We start from the raw sequence: 20,232 nt of genomic DNA, 5'->3' as shown, positions 1-20,232 counted from the left end.
GAATAAGCCTTCTGTCATTCGAATGAGTCTCTGTCATTCGAATGAGTTTTCTGCCATTCGAATGAGCTTGCTGAAATCCTTTTTTTCATTCGAATGGGCTGCTTTTTCATTCAAATTGCTTCCTTTTGCTTCCTCAATCATCCAAATAGTATCAAACAACATCCAAATAGCTTCCAATAAATTCTTGATCTAAGTCTTAAATTTAATATAAATATTTAATTATTCAAATATTGAATTTTTATGCCAAGATATGATAAAATCCAATCTGCCATGCCTATACTCAGAAATTTCAGAATATTTAAATCTCAATATTTCTAGTAAAAATCATATACCATGTTTAGCAGTTCATTATGACATGGTCAGCATTATTTTGTGAGATTATGTGCATACACATTGTATAAGCATTGAACATGACTTTATGTGGAGCACTACATATCGTGTGCCAGCATTTATATGAGCATTGCATTATGCGCGCCAGGCGGCTTGTCCGCGGGGATCCCACTAGTATCAGTTCAATTATATCTCAGTTATGAGTTGCTCGCCTGATGTCGACCAGGGAGCTAGGGGCATGTTGCCCAAAGTATGTGCTTACAGTTTTTATGTTTGCAGGACTCAGATCAGTCAGGTATGTGTTACAGTTATGTGGGCCTACGTGCCAAAGTTGCATACCTGCATTTAGTTACAGTTTATGTGCATTACATCTTATAATGCCACCCAATGATTATTATATCTCTCAGTTCAAGTTCAGTAAGTTTAATCAGTATCGATATTCTTCGATTCAGCTTCAGTTATTCTTTCCAGTTTATTACTTGCTGAGCTTTATAGCTCACCTTGTACTCTTCACCATTCCAGGACCTAGTGGGGGAGTACCAGATGTGGGGCCTATCAGCAGTGTCTAGTAGTGTGTGTACGTGGATCCGCTCAAGACCAAAGATGTCTGGGAGTTGTTAGTTTATTAGTTAGTGCTTGATCAGTTTAGATTTATTTTATATTCCAGTTTAGCGATTTTCCCTTAGATGTAATTTATGGTTTTCAGTTATTAACTCAGAGTTTTATTTCAGTTGATTGAGATGTTCATTTTGGTATCAGATTTTAGTTTATCAGTCAGTTTATTTTATTATCTCCAGTAGCACCTCTTCTCGGGCAATTCTAGGAGAGGGGGTGTTACAGTATTGGTATCAGAGTAGTGTTTTGAGGAGTCTCTAATACACACATAGGATGTTGGGTAGAGTTAGGACTTAGGTCCATCAGTTAGATACGTTAGCCCAATTTACAGTATTCTAACCCTAAGTGGTGATGCAGGAAAATGAGTAATCAAAGAGGACGACCCCGTACTCGCAGCCAGGCTACTTCTACGCCAGGCGAGGTTCTAGTTCCCACACCAGGCTCACCAGGGCATTCTGGTAGTGACTTACGACAGGGTATGGCCGAGATACGAGGCATGTTGGCAGGTCTGATGAGGGTAGTTGACACCCTAGTAACGAATCAGGTGAGGCAACTGCAAGTACACCAAGAAGCAGGAGGCAGTGGAGGCGAACCGCTAGTCGCCCCAACAACTTCAATTGTAGCGGCAAACACTGGGAGTCAATTATTGAAGGACTTCATGGCGTTCCGACCACCAGCATTTCATAGAGGTACAGATGCAGTAACAACAGAGAATTGGATGCTATCAATAGAGAAGCATCTCCGATCTATTGGTTGTGCGGACGACCGACGAGTTCGACTTAGCACGTTCATGTTTAGAGGCGATGCCGAGAGATGGTGGGAGACTGCCCGCCAGAGGTTTGGTGATCGAGAGCCCACATGGGTTGAGTTTCAACAAGTGTTCAATGATGCTTATTGCCCAGCATGGGTCAAGGAGCAGAAAGTCTATGAGTTCCTGGAATTGGTAGAAGGTACTAATACGGTGGCTCAGTACGAGGCGGAGTTTACAGCCTTGTCTCGATATGCTCCGGAGTTGGTGTCCAGTGAAGCAAAGAAGGCCGCCAAATTCTAGAGAGGATTGCGTGCAGATATCCGACATGTGTTTGGAGGAGCTCTGAGCGTGGATTATGCCACGGTGGTCCAGCAAGCATATGCTATCGAGTGAGATCGTAATGAATGGAGAGCAACACAAGCAGCCAAGAAGGGCACAAGTACATCTCAGGGTTCGTCCAATAATAATAAGAAGAGGAAGTGGACAGCCGGACAAGGAAATAAAACAGAGAATAATCCACAATGTGGTCAGTGTGGAAGGAAGCACGGAGGATCGTGCCTAGCTGGAAAGAACATTTGTTTCAAGTGTGGACAAGGGGGGCATAGAAAGAAAGATTTCCCGAGGAATCAAGCAGCACTCCCCGCACCAGAGGTCACTTGTTTCAGGTGCGGACAAAAAGGACACACAGCCAACCGGTGTACTCAACTGCCCCAAAATAGAGGTCAGCAGGCTAATCAGAGGCCACCAGCAGTTAGAGGGCCAGGAGCGGCACCTATACCAGCACTACCAGTAGCTCAGCATCCACCGCCCGCAGATAGACAGGTGCAGGGTAGAGTTTATGCCCTTACCACAGCTGAGGCAGAGCAGGGCGACGGGACTATCCAAGGTATTCTATCTCTATATGGTTATGATGTGCGTGCATTATTTGATACTGGTTCTACACATTCTTTTATTGCACTGTGCACAGTATGTTATGTTCCCCATTCCTGGATTTCTTTGTCGTACCAATTGATTGTGTCTACGCCGGGAGATAAGATTATGATAGCTAGAGAAATGTTTGAGAATTGTGAGATCGAGGTCCATGATAAGAAGCTATTGGGAGATTTGGTAATTCTCGATGTTAAGGATTTTGATTTGATCCTTGGCATGGATTGGCTATCACAACATTATGCAAGAGTCGATTGTTAGCGAAAGATTATTGATTTTGAACTACCTCAACAGCCGATTCTTATTTATAGAGGAGTCAAGCCTATGTCTACGATTCCTATGATCTCGGTGATGAAAGTTGAAAAGCTAATGCGTGATGGATGCGAGGCTTATCTAGCCTTTGTAACCACTGACGAAGGAAGCAAGAAGAATTTACCTGAGGTACCAGTAGTACGAGATTTCCAAGAAGTTTTCCCAGATGAGCTACCAGGATTACCCCCTCGGAGAGGATCAGAGTTTACTATCGAATTATTGCCTGGTACGCAGCCTATCTCTAAGGCTCCATATCGGATGGCACCTAATGAGCTAAAAGAGTTAAAGGCCCAGTTAGAAGAATTAATAGAAAAGGGTTTTATCCGACCCAGTTCATCCCCGTGGGGTGCACCAGTATTGTTCGTGAGGAAGAAAGATGGATCTTTGAGATTATGTATTAACTATCGTCAATTGAACCAGGTGACAGTGAAGAATAAGTACCCCGTACCTCGAGTGGATGACCTGTTAGATCAATTGCGAGGAGCTAAGGTATTCTCGAAGATAGATTTGAGATCAGGATACCATCAGGTGCGAGTTAGAGATGATGATATTCAGAAGACTGCTTTCAGGACTCGCTATGGACACTACGAGTTTGTGGTGATGCCATTTGGGTTGACGAATGCCCCAGCTGTTTTCATGGATTTGATGAATCGAGTTCTACGTGAGTACTTAGATCGATTCATTATTGTCTTCATCGACGATATCCTAGTCTACTCACCTAATGTGGAGGAGCATACAGAGCATCTTACTCTAGTATTACAAAGACTCAAAGAAGAGCAACTGTACGCCAAGTTCAGCAAGTGTGAGTTCTGGCTCACTCAAATTGGATTTCTAGGTCATGTGGTGTCTGGAGATGGTATTTCAGTGGATCCAGACAAGACCAAAGCAGTTATGGATTGGCCGAGACCTACGACAGTGACAAAGATACGTAGTTTTCTGGGTCTTGCAAGCTATTATAGGTGATTCATTGAGGGGTTTGCTCACTTATCTTCCCCTATGACTAAGCTAACAAGAAAAGGAGAAAAGTTTGAATGGAATAACACGTGTGAATGTGCCTTTCAAGAATTGAAGCGAAAGTTAACTACTGCACCAGTTTTAGCCATTCCGAGAAGTGGAGAGAAATACTCCATCTACAGCGATGCATCCCATTCAGGTTTGGGTTGCGTATTGATGCAAGAGGGTCGAGTTAATGCTTATGCATCCAAACAATTGAAGAAACACGAAGTGAACTACCCTACTCATGATTTGGAGTTAGCAGCGGTAGTATTTGCATTGAAGATATGGCGACACTATCTATATGGTGAGAAAGTTGAAATTTATACAGATCATAAGAGCCTACATTATCTTTTATCCCAGAAGGAATTGAATATGAGGCAAAGACGGTGGGTCGAGTTATTTAAAGACTTCGACTGTGAGATTCTATACCATCCAGGAAAGGCTAATGTAGTAGCCGATGCTTTGAGTCGGCGAGGAGCTTCTATGGCTACGATGATGGTTCAAGAATGGAGGTTATTAAAGCAGTTGAGTGTTTTATCTATTTCAACCCCAGAAGATAGATCAGTGATGGGTTGTGCTTACATGAGAATACAACCCGAGTTATTTGAATTACTCAGGACACAACAATCGAAAGATGTGAAGTTAGCACAAATTTTAGCAGATATCGAGAAATTTTCTCCTTTGGGATATACTCTACGAAGTGATGGTATACTTTTATTTCAGGGACGTATTTGTATACCCGATGATGGAAATCTTAAGAAAGAGATTTTGAATGAAGCACACAAGAGTCGTTACACTATTCATCCAGGTGTTACCAAGATATACCACGACCTTAAGCGACAGTATTGGTAGAGTGGTATGAAGAAAGATGTAGCCAGATATATTTCACAATGTTCAGTATGCCAACAAGTTAAAGCGGAACATCAGAAACCCGCAGGTTTATTACTTCCATTACTCATTCCGGAGTGAAAATGGGATAATATTGCTATGGATTTTGTGATGGGTTTACCCAGGACTACCAGAGGCTACGATGCTATATGGGTGATTGTTGATCGTTTAACTAAATCAGCCCATTTTCTTCCTATTAAGAAGACTTATCCATTAAATAGATTTGCCAAAATTTACATTGAGGAGATCGTGAAGTTACACGGTGTTCCATCCAGCATTGTATCAGATCGAGATCCTCGTTTTACTTCTCATTTTTGGGGAGCTTTGCATGAGGCATTGGGATCTCAGTTGAAGTTCAGCACGTCATTTCATCCGCAGACAGATGGCCAGTCAGAGAGGACTATTAGGACTCTCGAGGACATGTTGAGAGCTTGCGTCCTAGATTTCCAAGGTAGTTGGGTTGAGCATCTACCTTTGGTGGAGTTTGCCTACAATAATAGTTTTCATTCAAGTATTGGAATGTCACCATATGAGGCTTTGTATGGGCGACCATGTCGATCGCCGATATGTTGGGAAGAGATTGGAGATAGGACTTTATTGGGTCCTGAAATTGTGGAACAGACGACAGAAAAGATCCAAGTGATCAAAGCAAGAATGAAAATAACACAAGACAGACAGAAGAGCTATGCAGACAAGCGACGGCGAGACCTCGAGTTTGAGGTAGGCGACCATGTTTGGTTGAGAGTCATGCCTATTAAAGGTGTACGAAGATTTGGCGTAACAGGGAGGCTTAGTCCCTGTTACGTTGGTCCATTTGAGATTTTGAGACGGATAGGGACTTTGGCATATGAGTTAGCTTTGCCACCTCAGTTGTCCCATGTCCACAATGTGTTCCATGTTTCAATGTTGAGGAAGTATGTGCCAGATCCTCAGCATGTGATCGATTTTCAGACTCTTGAAGTTAAAGAAGACGTATCTTATGAAGAGATGCCTATCAGTATATTAGAGAGAAAAGAGAAAACTTTGAGGAATCGATCAATTCCTCTTGTGAAAGTACAATGGCAGCGTCACTCGGCAGAAGAGGCGACGTGGGAGCTAGAAGAAGAGGTGAGGCATCTTTACCCCTCATTGTTCGAGTAATCAGTTACGAATTTGGAGGACCAAATTCTTTTAAGGAGGGGAGAAATTGTAACGACCCATTAGAGGGTTTAGATTTTATTTAGAAATTATTGAATTTCTTAATTAGTTTGTTTGGAGGATTTTTGCCAATTAATTGTTAATATGGCAATCTAGAGACTTTAGTTGAGAAAATAGCTTTTAAATAGCATTTAATTATTTAATTATTGTGAAGATTAAATGCAAGGACATGTTGGTCATTTAAGGATTTGATATTAGCATTTAATTATTAAATGGAATTATTGTGATTAAGGCATTGAAGAATCCATCCGTGAGACGATTGGGTTAGAAGACTCCTAGTTATAATAGGAGAATGAGTTATGGCGTTAGGGCTTCTTAGATCATTGTATATATAGTTTCATAAGTCATATGTTCTTCACGCCGCAAGAACAGAGAGCCAAGAAGCAATCAGTGAGTTCAAGTTTTGCATAGGAGGCTCTCGTGAGATCATTAAGTCGATCAAGAAGATCATAAGGCAAGTATCCTTCCCCTGTAATCCTTTCTTACAGGTCTTGATTGAGTTGATATCAGATTTCCAGAATTGAATCAGTTCCAGTGCATGTATATGTATATATATGTGCGTTACAATGAGTTATATCAGTTCAGTGCATGTTATAAATATATATCTACATGCGTACAGTGAGTTCACAACAGGCATGCATAATTTCTTTCAGCGATTCTCATCAATATTGTTGTTGAATCATTCTCAAGTTTGTTTGGAATCAATTGGGATTTGTTTTCTCAAGTCGTCTTTCGGAATGGTGTAGTAATGTTAAGTTTGTAATTCAAGATATCATCTCTGTTCGTGAGTTTTATGTCTGATAAGATTCCAGTCATTCGAATGAGTCTTGTGTCATTCGAATGAGTTCCAAAGCATCCGAATAAGTTTCAGTGTTATCGTAAGCTTTTCCCTTATAATATTCCAGTCATTCGAATGAGTTTTTGGTCATTCGAATGAGTCATGTGTTATCATATCATTCGTATGTGTTTTTGGTCTGTCATTCGAATGAGCTTCCTTGTCATTCGAATGAGTCCTTGAAGATGTGTCTAACCTATTGCTTTGTATAGTTTAGCATTGGAATGAGCCTTCTTGTCATTCGAATGATCCATAAATTGATTCGAATAAAATTACTGTTGCATTCGAATGAGTCACATTTTGCCAGTTCAAAAGTTGAAAATTTTCAAAATTTATTCGAATGAATTTGTGAGTCATTCGAATGAGTCCCAGATCAGATCCGAATAGCCTTTGAATAGCATCTATCGTTCGAATAAGTCTTCTGTCATTCGAATGAGTCTCTGTCATTCGAATGAGTTTTCTGCCATTCAAATGAGCTTGCTGAAATCCTTTTTTTCATTCGAATGGGCTGCTTTTTATTCAAATTGCTTCCTTTTGCTTCCTCAATCATCCAAATAGTATCAAACAGCATCCAAATAGCTTCCAATAAATTCTTGATCTAAGTCTTAAATTTAATATAAATATTCAATTATTCAAATATTGAATTTTTATGCCAAGATATGATAAAATCCAATATGCCATGCCTATACTCAGAAATTTCAGAATATTTAAATCTCAATATTTCTAGTAAAAATCATATACCATGTTTAGCAGTTCATTATGACATGGTCAGCATTATTTTGTGAGATTATGTGCATACACATTGTATGAGCATTGAACATGACTTTATGTGGAGCACTACATATCGTGTGCCAGCATTTATATGAGCATTGCATTATGCGCGCCAGGCGGCTTGTCCGCGGGGATCCCACTAGTATCAGTTCAATTATATCTCAGTTATGAGTTGCTCGCCTGATGTCGACCAGGGAGCTAGGGGCATGTTGCCCAATGTATGTGCTTACAGTTTTTATGTTTGCAGGACTCAGATCAGTCAAGTATGTGTTACAGTTATGTGGGCCTACGTGCCAAAGTTGCATACCTGCATTTAGTTACAGTTTATGTGCATTACATCTTATAATGCCACCCAATGATTATTATATCTCTCAGTTCAAGTTCAGTAAGTTTAATCAGTATCGATATTCTTCGATTCAACTTCAGTTATTTTTTCCAGTTTATTACTTGCTGAGCTTTGTAGCTCACCTTGTACTTCCAGGACCTAGTGGGGGAGTACCAGATGTGGGGCCTATCAGCAGTGTCCAGTAGTGTGTGTACGTGGATCCGCTCAAGACCAAAGATGTCTGGGAGTTGTTAGTTTATTAGTTAGTGCTTGATCAATTTAGATTTATTTTATATTCCAGTTTAGCGATTTTCCCTTAGATGTAATTTATGGTTTTCAGTTATTAACTCAAAGTTTTATTTCAGTTGATTGAGATGTTCATTTTGGTATCAGATTTCAGTTTATCAGTCAGTTTATTTTATTATCTCCAGTAGCACCTCTTCTCGGGCAGTTCTAGGAGAGGGGGTGTTACAATTTATGTGCAATTACTGAAAAATTTTGGGCCAAGGTGTAATTCTTGAAACCCCATAACTAGATTATTGGAGCAACGAACTGAACAATCTAAGCATTGGAAGTCATGATGAGGTTGCGGATGTGAGTTTACATTCAAATACGACTTTGGATCATTTTGGATTTCAAATAACATTCCATTTTAATTTTAGATCATTTTGGATTCTAAATCTTATCTTTAGGGACACGTGGCAAGCAATCATTGGCCGCTTAAAGATAAGGATAAGGCTTCATAAAGACCCCTAAGGTAGCGGATAAGACTTCATGATGACCCCTTAAGGTGGCAAATAAGGCTTTATAATGACTCCCTAAGGTGGCGACACGTGATTGGCCAGAAAAACTTATAAATAGGCTATGGGTGGATTTGAACTCAAGCTTTTCATTATAGCTTTGGATCAAATTGAGATCCACTTGAGAAGATTTGGAATGATTGGAATATCTTAGAAGATTTGAAATGATTGAGAAATGTTATAATATAATATAGTATACTTGGTGGCTAAGTTTCAAGACCTATAAATAGGAGGCACCATTTGGAGAAATGGGAGAAGGAATGGAGAAAAGGGAAAGATTGAATATATACGATGGTCAAGGTACGTTGAGACTTGGATTTGAGAACCGTTAGAAGCCTAGCACGAGAATCAAGGTGGGGCATGAGATTCGAGGCGTTCTGAGTTTCGTTCAAGGTGAGTGTTCCTACCTAAAACTTGTTTTATTGTGAGTGATTTACTATCAAAACCTGGCCTATGTTATACAAATGGTTGTTTTCATATGGGAGGTTCGTCCCAAAATATTTTATACTTGTGCATTGAATTTCATGCATTAAAATACATGCATGGAAATGTTGATTTTATATGATGCATGGTATTTATTGTGGAATTGGAATGTTTATGTGTTGTCCATATGGGATGTGGGATGTCAACCTGGGGTATAGCCCTTGAGTGATAGCATACGGGATGAGTACCAAGGATTAATGCTATGTGACCCATTTGTGACGGGGTTGAGAACGGACACCACTTTATGGTACTCAAGTGGCGGGGCTGAGAGTGGACACCACCCTAAAGGTTGGCTTAAGCGGCAGGGCTGAGAGTGGACACCACCACACTTTTGAGTGGGAACTTAATGCCTGACATGATAGTGGGGTGATACCCGGGTTCATGCATTGATATTGCCCCTTTTAAGCAATATTGTGTTATGCCAATGTGTCAATGTGGATGTGTTGCATTTGAGAGATTGCTCTTTTCCCGGGGTATGGGTTAAGCGTTGTATGGGATTCTCTTGGGCTGGAACATGTCGAGATATGTCAGTTTGTTCATGGTATTGCATATATTCATAAAAATGTTTTAAACTCTCACTTAGATGATTCAACATCTAATTTGGACCAAGTCCTTGGAATATTCAAACGTTCCATGTGAAAGCAGTGGCCCAAGGGAAAAGGGGTATTCGAGGTGTAGCCGTTATTTCCATGGGTGATCTTTAGGATATATTTTGACTATGTTTGAGGTGTTTAGTTGTTGTTGCTGAGAGATGAGTCTCTATGTATTTTGTTTTGAAGATGTCATGTCAAACGATGGTTCGACTTCTATATTATGAATAAAGGATTTGCCATTATGTATCATTTGAGGTTTCGATCTTGCTTTGTCTTAGCTTATTGATTATTAAGTTTGATATGCTGAGAAGGTAGAATGGGATTGTTGGGGAATGATTTATGTTAAGTGTATGTTGAAAAAAAATATTCCTAAAATCCTAGGTTAACACCATGCTTGGGAAAAGCGGGTTGTTACATAGCATTTGCTCCCAAAAGCTTTTAAATAAGAAACATTAGGTTTTCTTCCTTTGAAATGGGTCTAATTGAAACCTTATTTAGAATGTGGGCTATAGTTCACAGATTCGACCCAAAAAAATTTTGGAATATTGTTTTAGAAAATCATAGTCTTAGCCATTTTAACTAGTGACCTATTTTTCCTCTCTACAACTCCATTTTTTTGTGGAGTTCTAGGAGCTAAAAAGTTGTTTGAAATAGTTTTTTCATTGTAAAAATCTTTGAACTCTTGATGGCTCCTTCATTTTAAATAGAATTTGTACTATACATTTTTCTACTAAAATGAAATTTACAAGGAGACTTATGTCTCATTACAATCCCATAAACAAAATGAAAAAAATTATTACAAACCAAGTGAATACCTGTAACATACATCCATTCATTCATATAATCACATTGCATTAAGTCCATGATCACTCACCCATTCAATCTCATTAGATATTATGGCAATTTTAATAAAAATCCACGTTAATGTAATATGCATCATTTTTCGGGTCACAGATATCTCATATCTCAAGCATTAATCGGTTTTGTACCATAGCAATCAAAATAATAACTGAAAAACCAAAAACATTCTGATAATGCCCAAAACAGTCAATAGTTTCTTTGAACTGTCCATTGATCTAAGACAAGTTGTCAATCGATTCTAGTTTTGCTCGAAACAATTGAAAGTTCAAAGCTACATGTCACTGTTTTTGGGTTTCCTCAAAATGATCGATAGTTCTTTCCCTTGGTCGACAATTCGCCAAGGCAAAAGCCTAAAACTCTCGACCGATAGCTACAAGCTATCGACCATAGGAGAGAGAAAAGAGACCAAGAGGCAACAAGAAAGACACACATTGTCGCCCCTCTTATCCCATGGGCCCCTTTTTCTATTGCAAATTCGACAAACGAATTGAGGAATCATGACCCTTTGCAATAGGAATGGTTAAAAGTTCCAAAAGAACTATCGATCATTTTATTCGTTTGGTCGATAGAATTGGATGACAGTTCTAAACGAATTGTTGACCATTTTTCCCAATTAGTTGACAAAATCAATCGACAACTTTCAAAAGCTGTCGACCATTTTTCTTCTATTGGACTAAGTTTCCATAAATTGTATTTAGGCCCTCCATTAACACTTAATGACCCTTTTGCTATCACATGATGAAACCAAGGCCCTCATTAACTCTTAACGACATGCCTGTCAACTCTTAACATTTGCTCCTTATTAATTTGATCATTCAACTCGGTCCGTTAACTCTTAACAGTAATGTCAATAACTCTTAAGAACGATTTAAGCTTTAATCACTTAGTCAACCAACACACCTAGATATGCGTGTGACATTCTAGGTTTACTACTAAGTAGCAATTAGGGCAAGCCAAACTCTTTGACGCTAAGCAAACATTTTGGTCCACAACAAGGATCTCTTCATCTTCTCAATGTACCCTGAAAGACCCTGAGTGATAACTAGCATTATGTCAGGGCGATCCTACCAGTAATGAAGTCTTACTTTAGAGTAGAACCTATTTGGGCTTTTGATTTCCATGTACTATAATCCTTCCATCAATTATCATCCCGATCGAGTGAGAGTCATGGACTGATCAAACTTATTAACTCAATGAATATGCCAAAATTAGTGTGGTGAGATTGAGATGACACATCGAAACTATAACACCCAGGAATTTCTTGAGGACTTAAGTGTAATTTCAATTGGGCATAGGTGGAATTTTCTAAAACTTTGGGGCTTAAGCGTAAATGTTCAGTGTTGTGAATGACTGAATCAACTGCAGGGAATACCCCGAAGCTTAGATATCAAAGGAAAATGATATGGGAATACCAAGCATTTCGAGGTACAAGATTTATGGAATCGAAAGAAATCAGAACAGAGATAGTTTTTGGCACAACTATGAGTCAACTTGAAAAATTGAATGGTCATAAAGGACTTCAAAAAGTCAATGGAACCCAAGGAGGATTCAAGTTTTCATAAGGAACAACCCTGAAGTGGTTCTAAGATAAAACAAAAGGATTCGCTGTCAAAACATACATTCTAGTCTAGGCGCAAATTATTAATCTTGCCTAAAGGAGGTTGAAAATATGTTTTTTCTTAATCTTTGGGGGTTAAATAAGGAGTTTAGAACTTAAGGTTCTTAATGGCATTATTAGAAAACTTAGGGACTTCAAGAAAAGGGCCGAAATGGCATTTGGAAGAAGCTTGGGGGTGGAAGTGCAATTTTCCAAACTTGCAGGTGTGAAACTTGCTATGGCCGACCAGCCGCACTACCACCATGCCTGGTCATTAATTGGCCAAAGGGGTGGCCGAAATGCCTATAAATAGAAAGAGTTTTGGTTAAGATTTAGCACACAAATTGCTCGAGTTTGGGAGTATGTTTGAGGGATTGTATAGAGGGCTTTTATTCTTTATGTCAAGAGGATCAATTCTAGAAATTTTAGAGTGTTTTCATGGTGGTTTAAGTGGGTTTCAAAGGTCGCTAAAATTTTTGAGGTACACGTGCTGGTAAATATGCATGGAACACGCGCCAGGATTGTGAGCAAGAGGTATTTTTTGGAATTTTTTTTAATATTTTGAGAAAAATATTTTATAAATTATTGTGTTTGAAAATTTTGAGAAAACCTTGAGGAGGTATTTATTTTAGAATTATAGAGGCAAAAATGGGAAGAAAATAAGAGAAATATAAGAAGTTATAGAAAAATAGATATTGATATTCCTTTGAATGAATATGATGTCAAAGGATTTTTTGAGGCTCGAGGTTGAGTAATAGTAGAATTATCTAAGGCCTAGCACGAAAATTAAGGTAGAGCACGAGAATTGAGGTGTTCTAAAATATGTTTGAGGTGAGAGTTCCTAACTGAAACTTGATTTTATTGTGAGTGGTTCTACCAAAACTTTGTTTGTTATGGGTGTTTTGATCCTAAACTTGATTTAGTTTCATGCAAATGGTTTTGTTGCATGCGATTGGTTTAACCTCTGGATGGTTGTTTTCACGTGTGAGGTTTATCCCAAAATATTTTATAAATGTGCATTGAATTTTGTGTGAAATTGTGTACATTGAAATGTTGTTTTATATGTTGCATTGAATCATGGTATGTGGCATTGGCATGTTAATGCTTTGTCCATGTGGAATGTCAACTTGTGTTGTGGCACTTAAGTAATAACACTAGGGATGTGCGCCAAGGATTAATGCTCACTTTTGGTGGGGTTAAGAGTGGACACCACCCCAATGGACCATAAGTGGTGGGGCTAAGAGTGGACACCACCCCAGGTTCCTTTGTGCGATAGCATTGTTTTCGAGAGTGACGTGGTTTCCCAGGGATAGTGTTGATATGATCATCTTGTGGCCAAGATTTGTGTTGACATGATCTTGAATGCTTTTGAGTGAAAACGTAATCCCTGACATGATAGTGGGGTGATTCCCTGGGTTCCTATGTTGATGTTGACCTTTTCGTGTCTGAAGTGGTAACGATGGTTTTTCTTTGTGTTAGGGAGAGGCGTTGATATTACCCTCTTAAGTTAAGACTATGTTATACCAATGTGTCGATGTGGTTGTACTGCTTACAGAGAGATTGCTCTTTCCTCGTGGTATGGGTTAAGCGTTATGTGGGATTATCTTGGATTGGGACATGTTGGGTTATGTTGGTTTATTTCATGGTCTTGCATACATTCATGAAAATGTTTTTTAACCTTCACTTAGATGATTCAACATTTAATTTGGACTATATCCTTAGAATATTTAAATGTTCCAAGTGAAAGCAATGGCGTTAAGGGAAAAAAGGTGATCGAGATGTAGCCGCTATATGAGATCTATAACATGTCTTTTTGTCTATGTTTGAGATATCCAGATGTTATGTATTATTTTGATAAAGTCATGTGAAACATCGATTCAATTACTTGGTTATAAATGAGGAATTGACGGTTATGTATCATTGAGGTTTTGATCTTGCTTCTGCATATGTGATGATTACCTGTCTTAGCTTATTGATTATTAAGCTTGATATGTTGAGAAGGTAGAACGGGATTATTGGGAATAATTTGTTTATGTGGGTTGATTAAGGGTATGAGTGGAAAAATATATACTCTTGAAATCCCGGGTTAATGTCGTGCACACTTGGAAAAAGCGGGGTGTTACAATTGGTATCAGAGCAAAATTCTATTTGGAGACTTAGAAAATATCTGATGTGGAGATTTAGGGGCTGTTGAGAGGTCAAATTCATAGGGCGAAACCCTATTTGGAATTTAGAGACTATTAATTTAAGGTCATTAGTTAAAATTCTTAAGTTGAATGATGGGATAACTGGTAGTTATCAAGAATGATCGAATCATAAGTGGTTAGTCTGCTGTGACATAACCTACCTATCAAGTTAGGTTTATGAGTAGATGGTATGAATCATCAAGGTTCAAGTGTGAGAATGACTCGGTATAGATTAAGGATCCTAGGGAATGAGGGACTTAGGATGGTTCAAAAATTATTTTTGAGAATAGAGTATTGAGATTACCCCTAATTGAGTTTAACAATGGTTAAGGTGATTGGAAAATATTGGTAAAGAACCTTATCTCTTCGAGTGATGAATTCCTCAATAGAAAGTGTATTGGCTTTTCTTTTTCAAATGGTGAATACTCGAAGGAACATGAATCTCAATAGTCAAGATGAGGAAAGCAATGAGAGCAGTTACTATGGTCGCTCTAGGAATCATGCCACGAGTAATGGACGGGGAGAAGAGGAATTTGGTTCCAGTGAAAGTAAGCTCAACCGAATGGAAAGGGTTTTAGAGAACATGCTAACGCATGTAGCGAGGAACGAGAGCTGCCAAGGCATACCTCCCATGTACTAGATCAGTATCGCCAGCAAAGACCCCTGGTGTTCAACGGAAAGGCAAAAGATGATCCTAGCATGGTTGAGTGTTGGATGGAGCAAACCGAGAAGCTGCTCCAACATTTGTAGTGCAGTGATGAGGAAAAGGTTAATTGCGCTACTTTCATGTTAGAGGAAGAAGCTAGGAGATGGTGGCAATTGACTCAACGGGCCTTGCAAAGGACACCTAGACAAGTAGAGTATGATCCAAGGCTTAGGCAAGTTCATCTTGTATCCTGGGAAAGATTCAAGGAATCTTTTGTTGCTAAGTATTTTCCTTGAAGTTGGAGGGAAGAGAAGACTTAGGAATTCATGAAATTGAGGCAAACAGAACATATGTCAGTGACTCAATACGATGTTAAGTTTACCAAACTGATTAGATACGTGCCTATCTACAAAGTCGATGAGTGGCAAAGGGCACAAAAATTTATGGGTGGACTACGAGTGGAATTGCAGCAAGCTCTTAGCACGTGTGCTATTGACTCTTACAACATGGTGCTGGATAGGGCTCTAACTACTGAGACAAATCTTCTCCATGTAGGATTGATATGGTTAAACGATAAGAAAAGAGATTCAAAAGCTGTGGAGCATAATTTGAGAGGAAAGAATCTCAAAGATGACAGACCGTGTCCTCGATGCAATAAAGTGTACCCAGGGAGAAATTGTTTTCAAGCAAATATCACATGTTTTGCATGTAGCAAGGACGAGCACAAAGAAAAAGATTATCATAAGGACAAAGAGGCACGTCCAACCAGTAATCGAACGGGGGTTACATGTTTCACGTGCCTTCAACCCAGTCATTATGCAAATGAATGTCCAAAAAGAAAAAAGAGAGAGCAACCGAGAAAAATGGATGAGGCACAAAAATCTCACACTGGGCGAGTTTACTACTTATCAAAAGAGGATGAAGAAACTGACCCATTAATGACGAAAGGTACATTGATTTAGTTCAAATAGATTTTGATACATTCATAATCATAGCATATGCATTACCTTAGGAATAAAACTTGGAAAATGGTGTAATACCCGGTATTACATGGTGTTGGGAAATATAGGATTTTCAGTGATTTTGAAGGACCTTGAGTGGTCCGAAGAGCCCAAAGGTTGGTTTTGAGAAATAATTAATAAATTTCCAAATCGACAGTAGGAAATGCCCCAGGACTTGGATGTATAAGAACGAGGGCACGAGATTGGCGAGTCTTGAGGTGAGGCTAATGATGCTAAAAACAATTAGATCGGGAATAGTTTTCAGAATAGTTTCTACATAAGCTCGAATTGTTGACTGAATCGAATGGTTGTAAAGGACAACTAGGAAGTCGAAGGAACCCTAAGGGTGGTCCAATTTTGTGAATAAGTCAGCCCTGAAATGTTTTCAGGTGGAATAAAGGTCCTGTATAGGCGCAGGGACAAAATCGGTCTTTTTGAGTAATTATTAGTTATTAATTTTTTGAGAAATCAAGATTTTAGTGTCTTGATGTTAATTTATTAAGGCTTGGAGGGTTCAAGTGCAATCAAGTAATTCTTAAATGGAAATAAGGAGAATTAAGAGGGGTTAATGTGTAATTAATATATATATATGTGTGTGTGTGTGTGTGTGCGCGCGTGAATTTGGAGGCCAAGTTTTCAACAGTAGATCTAAAATTTTTTTTTACATTGACAGAAATGGCTGAGAGAAGTAGAAGACAGAGAGCTAATGCAAAAGAGAGAGTTAAACAAAAACTATCTGAAGCGTCAAAGAGCTAATGCTAGTGGTGGCCGACCGATAAGTAGGAGTTGGAGGTAGCGGCGACGGCTTGAAGCGCTAACGATGGTGTTGGGCGTATTAGTGGTAGCGATGACGACGATGACGACTTGAAGCAGCGGTTAGAGGTGTTGCAGTGGCGCTAGAGGTTGGCTTGGCCAGCGACGGTGGCTGAAAGTGGCAGTGGTGAGCCGTGACAAAGGTGCATCGGAGGCCGGAAGTGGCTGAAGCAACAGTTGTGGGTTGAGCGTAGAGGTTGTGTGAGGCACGACTGTGGTGGCTCATGGTGGAAGCAGCCGGTGTTAACAATCGTACGACGGTCAGGGGCAGCCGTCGGTCACGGTGCTGGTAGCAGTGGTCGTGCGGCGGTCAGGAGCAGCCATTAGCGGTGGCGCTGACAACAGCTGTAATGACCCGTTAGAGGGCCCAGCATTTATTTAGAATTATTTAATTAATTATTGAGTTTTAATTAAGAGAATTTTTCAATTAAATTTTAATGTGGCAATTTAGAGATTTTTCATTGAGAGAATAACATTTAAAGAGTATTTAATTCTAGTTATTTATTGTGAAAATTAAATGCTAGGACATGAGGGTCATTTATCAAATTGTGATTAGAATATAATTATTTAATTAAAGTTATATTAAGAATGGGAATCCATGCGTATGAAAGCTTTGAGTTTAAGAGTCTCCTAGTCCCAATAGGAGAAGGTTTTAAGAGTCTCCAAGTTCAGGTGGGAGATTAAGAAATGGCTTTTAGGGCTTCCCATGCCATTATATATAGATCATAAGCCTTATTTTTCTTTTCATGCCGCATAGAGGAAGATCCGAGAGAGAGCTCAAGAGAGTTAGCAGTGAGTCTTGCATAAGGGAAGTTAGTCACAATCATTGATCCGATCGATCATAAGGCAAGTATTCTTCCTGTAATCCCTTCCATCACAGGTTCATATCAGTTTTGAATTCAATTATTCCAGTTCTTCATTGAGTTCTCAGATTTATATCAGTTCCAGTGTGTATATATATATATATATGCGTAGAACAGAGAGTGTAAGAAGAAGACTTGCATGATTCTTTATAGCGATTCTTTTAAATATAATATTTGAATCATGATAGCATATGTTCTCAGATTAAACAAGACACTTCGTTCTTGTTCCCAGATTTTTATCAGTTTACATGCATATGTACATTCGTAGTTATATCATTATCTAGTGAGTTATGATAAGCTATGCATAATTCTTTATAGCGTTTTCTTTCATAAGCGATTGATTTATCCATTTTAATATTATTCTATATCAATTGGGATTGTTCTCCCAAGATTTCTTTCGAAATGGTGTAGTCATGTTAAGTTTTTTATTCAAGATATTATCTCTGTTATCGTGAGTTTTATTTTTGATGAGATTCCAAACATTCGAATGAGCCTTGTGTCATTCGAATGAGTTTTGAGGCATCCGAATGAATTCTCAGTGTTATCGTAAGTTTTTCCCTTATAATGTATCAGTCATTCGAATGAGTCCTTTATCATTCAAATGAGTCATGTGTTATCGTATCATTTGTATGTGTTTTTGAAGTTTTGAGTTTGTCATTCGAATGAGTTTTCTTGTCATTCGAATGAGCCCTTGAAGATTTGAGTAAGCTATTGCTTTGTATAGTCTAGCATTCGAATGAGTCTCTCTGTCATTCGAATGACCCGTGAGTATTCCATTCATTCATTCGAATGGGGTACTGTTGTATTCGAATGAGTTGCTTTTTGCTTGTTCAAAAGTTGGAAAATTGTCAAATTCATTCGAATGAATTTGTAAGTCATTCGAATGAGTCCTTGGAAAGATCCAAATAGCCTTTGTTATATATCATCTATCATTCGAATGAGTCTCTATCATTCGAATGACCTTGCTGTAGTCCATTTTTTTCATTCGAATGGGCTGCTGCTTCATTCGAATTGCTCCTTATGCTTCAACAATCATCCGAATAGTATCATATGGCATCCGAATAGCTTCTATTAAATTCTTAATGCAAGTCTTAAATTTAATATAAATATTTAATTATTCAAATATTGAATTTTATGCCAAGATATGATAAAAAACCAATATGCCATACCCATACTCAAAAATTACAGAATCTTTCTATCTCAATATAGCTGATAAAAATCATATACCATGTTTAGCAGTTAATTATGACATGATCAACATTTTTTTGTGAGATTATGTGCATATATATTTGTATGAGCATTGAGCATGACTTTATATGAAGCACTACATATCCTGTGCCAGTATTTATATGAGCATTGCATTACACGCATCAGGTGGCTTGTCCGCGGGAATCCCACTAGTACTAGTTCAATTATATCTCAGTTATGAGTTGCTCGCCTGATGTCGACCAGGGGGCTAGGGGCATATTGCCCACAGTATGTGCTTACAGTTTTTATGTTTGCAGGATTCAGATCAGTCAGGTATGTATTACAGTTATGTGGGCCTATGAGCCAAAGTTGCATACCTGCATTTAATTTACAGTTTATGTGCATTACATTTTGTGAATGCAATCAGATAGTGATTATACTCAGTACAAGTTCAGTAAGTATTTATCAATATCGATATTTTTTTTTTATCCAGTTTCGGTTATTCTTTCCAGTTTATTACTTGCTAAGCTTTGTAGCTCACCTTGTACTCTTCACCATTCCAGGTCCTGGAAAGGGAGTACCAGATGTGGGGCCTAGCAGCAGTGGTCAATAGTGTATGTACGTGAAGCTGCTCAAGACAAAAGATGTCTGGGAGATTGTCAGTTCATAGTGTCTTATCAGTTAGGGTTATTTTATATTTCAGTTGAGAGATTGTCCCTTAGTCAGAGTTTATGATTTTTAGTTTATGTTGACTCAGAGTTTTATTTTAGTTGATTGAGATATTTATTTATGGTATCAGACTTCAGTTTACCAGTTATTTTATTATGTTTCCTCGTAGCACCTCTTCTCGGGCAGTTCTAAGAGAAGGGGGTGTTACAACAGCAGTGGCTGGCGGAGGTCAGGCAACAGTGGCCGGCTAGTTAGTGCATAGGCGGGCGTGCGAGGAAGAAGAAGAAAAGAAGAAAAATAAATAAAATAAATAAAAAGAAAAAAGAAAATAAAAATTAAGAAAAAAGAGGAGAAAATTGGGGAAAAATGCTGAAAAAATCTAGAAAATTTGGAAAAAAAAATTAGAAATTAATTTGGGGCTCTAGGAGTGTGTCAAAGGCTTGGAAATGGAATCTAGGTGCAAGGTGGCAACCAAGGAGGTAATGTCGGGGTAGGCATTTTATCAAATTTCTCCTCCAGATTGGATTAAGGTAAAATTAATTAATTATTTTGAGTTAATTACATTATGTGGGATAATGTGTCAAG

General features: G+C 38.6%; 1 long non-coding RNA gene across 1 annotated transcript in view; it reads left to right on the top strand.

Moving 5' to 3' along the window:
* Positions 1-19,686, top strand: part of LOC127800726 (uncharacterized) — a 44,058-nt gene extending 24,372 nt beyond the window's left edge. The window contains exon 3 of the long non-coding RNA XR_008022839.1: positions 19,542-19,686. This is a non-coding gene — a long non-coding RNA (uncharacterized LOC127800726). The remainder of the gene's footprint in view (positions 1-19,541) is intronic.
* Positions 19,687-20,232: the final 546 nt, after the last annotated feature.

This window comes from Diospyros lotus, chromosome 4, assembly GCF_014633365.1.
Source record: "Diospyros lotus cultivar Yz01 chromosome 4, ASM1463336v1, whole genome shotgun sequence".
Taxonomy (NCBI): domain Eukaryota; kingdom Viridiplantae; phylum Streptophyta; class Magnoliopsida; order Ericales; family Ebenaceae; genus Diospyros; species Diospyros lotus.
The sequence above is the reverse complement of the archived record's forward strand: the minus strand, read 5'-3'. Positions and strand labels throughout refer to the sequence as shown.